Source organism: Arachis hypogaea, chromosome 10 (assembly GCF_003086295.3).
Source record: "Arachis hypogaea cultivar Tifrunner chromosome 10, arahy.Tifrunner.gnm2.J5K5, whole genome shotgun sequence".
In the NCBI taxonomy this organism is placed as follows: domain Eukaryota; kingdom Viridiplantae; phylum Streptophyta; class Magnoliopsida; order Fabales; family Fabaceae; genus Arachis; species Arachis hypogaea.
In genome coordinates, this window is record NC_092045.1 from 107,344,966 (window position 1) to 107,347,514 (window position 2,549).

Sequence of the window (2,549 nt, forward strand, 5' to 3'; positions counted from 1 at the left end):
TTCTGAGCACCTGAACCTGTATCTGAAAAACAAGAGATATATACGGAATGAGAACCCCGGGCCCATGGGTTCCCAGTACGGTAAAAGTGCCAAATAAATACAATGCACTGCAATAAAAACTCACTAAGCATCCTAAACTCCTTTTCACCAAGTATTCAGCCTAGATTCTCACTAATCCATAAATAGGCATCTGACGTAAGGGGATACTAAATCTAGTTCATGTTACACATGTTTTCCCAACTCGCTGATTCTTCCACGAATCAGACTCAGAATCATAAGCAAAACCATCACCAGTTGTTCTGCCTCAGCAACTCTATATCAATACATCATACCCTCGCCTGGAACTAGTGAAATCACATCACTGCGTCTACCCAGGGGGCTCAAATGATCTCATTCAAAAATCATCATCATCATGCAATCGCATTATCAATTCATCTCATCAAGAACAGCCCCCAACATCCACCGACACCATCATGAGGGATCTCTCAGTTGTACAAACACAAGCAATACAGACAAGTAATACACAAATAAGGTACAAGTAGAACAAGTAGCACGTAATCAGGTAACATAGCATATATGATATAGAAATCCAAAACAAATAGGCAAACCCAAACAATTCAAACATATGCAAATGATGTATGCCTGCCCTATGGCTGATGATATCATCTGTCGGTTATATAGCCAACCCGACATGTCCTGGTAGCTAACCATTGGACAGAAACACCCCTTGCGGAGCAAGTAGGTTTGAGCTACAACCCCCTTGCTACTACCCGCTCAGCCCAGAGCCAGTGGAATAACTACTACTGCGGCTACTACCCAGGCGGGTGTTTAACAGCTCAACCTGGAGCGAGTGGATTCACCACTACTGCTGCTACTACCCAGGCGTCACAATCTCTGACCTGGAGCAAGTGGGACGAACCACAACCCTTGCTACCGCCCAGGTATCTTAAGCATTAACCCGGAGCAAGCGGGACGAACCACAACCCTTGCTACTGCCCAGGTATCTTAAACATATATTCATTCAATCTCAATTCATATTATCAATCCTCATTGTTATCAAATCTCAAACATTAACCTGGAGCAAGTGGGACGAACCCCAACCCTTGCTACTGCCCAGGTATCGGAGTTACATTCATTCAAAACTCCATAATTAACTCATTTATCATAAACATCCTTTTCCGTCTCATACTCGGAGCAAGTGGACAACGCCACTGCCTATTACCCGGGGTTACACATCACATTTCAACATTTTCCATTATTATCCATTCAACACATTCATTCATTAATCATATATGCATTTATACTCAGCCATAATCAATAATGGCTTTGCCGTGACCCGGCAATAACTCAGCCATCCGGCTCATGGTTCAATCAAGAACCAGTCATTTATCAATAGATATAGCCCTTCGGCTCATGGCATACACGGTACTCCTACCGTCATCCTCCATATCTCATATAATCATCGTTGATCACCATTGATCATAACTTTTCCCCTTGCTTCACTCGCAAGTTGCCACATCCCCTAGTTCCTTTCTCATTACTAAGCATATCATAGTGATTTAATACATAAGGGGTGAGATCGGAGGCTTAGAAGTATGAGATTTGGTTTTTAGAACTCAAAAATCAACTTTGGGATGAAAACAGGGCCACGCGTACGCGTACCCCACGCGCATGCGTGGATGCCCACAAAGCTCATCGACGCGTATGCGTCATATACGCGGACGCGCGGATTGAAACACAGCCAGACGACGCGTAAGCGTCAGCCACGCGTACGCGTGGGTGCATTTGCGCCCCAGGCACAAAACTGGCACAACTCCGGCACAACTCTCGGGAAAATGGCTGGGCATTAGGTGCAGCGCATCGACGCGCACGCCCACACCACGCGCACGCGTGGATGGTGCCTTTTTGAAGAACGACGCGTACGCGCCAAGTGCGCCTACGCGTGGAGGGTCATTCTGCTAAAAATTTTCTGAGTTAAAAGCTGCAGAATTCACAGATTCAACCCCCAATCTTCCGATGGACATAACTTCCTCATTTTAAATCGTTTTTCACCCGTTCTTCGAACGGCAGGGACATCCCGGATCCAATTTCATTTCTAAACAGATTTGGTACAAAACAGAGATCCGTAGTCCAAGTTATGTCCCGTCAAAGTATGTCCAAAAACCATGTTTTTCATACAAAACCACAAGGTGCCCTTTTCAGAACAAGCCATTTTCAACCCTTTTTAAAATCAACCAAAACATGCTAGTTTCAACCCTTTTTGAAATCAATCAAAATATACCAAAATCAACATCAAGCCTCCTCAACTCATACATTAACACTTTACCACGATGCACAAAACCGCCATATAACCATTTTTACCCATTTCAAACAAACGGCTAAATTACAAACACATTAACATGTCATACATCTTTCCTCATCCCAATTTCCAACAATACTATTTCCAATCAATCATCATTACACATAATCAATATTATACTCACTGTCACATGGTTTAACCCACAAATCAACCTTAATCATTTCTCAAGTATATACCACAACATACATAT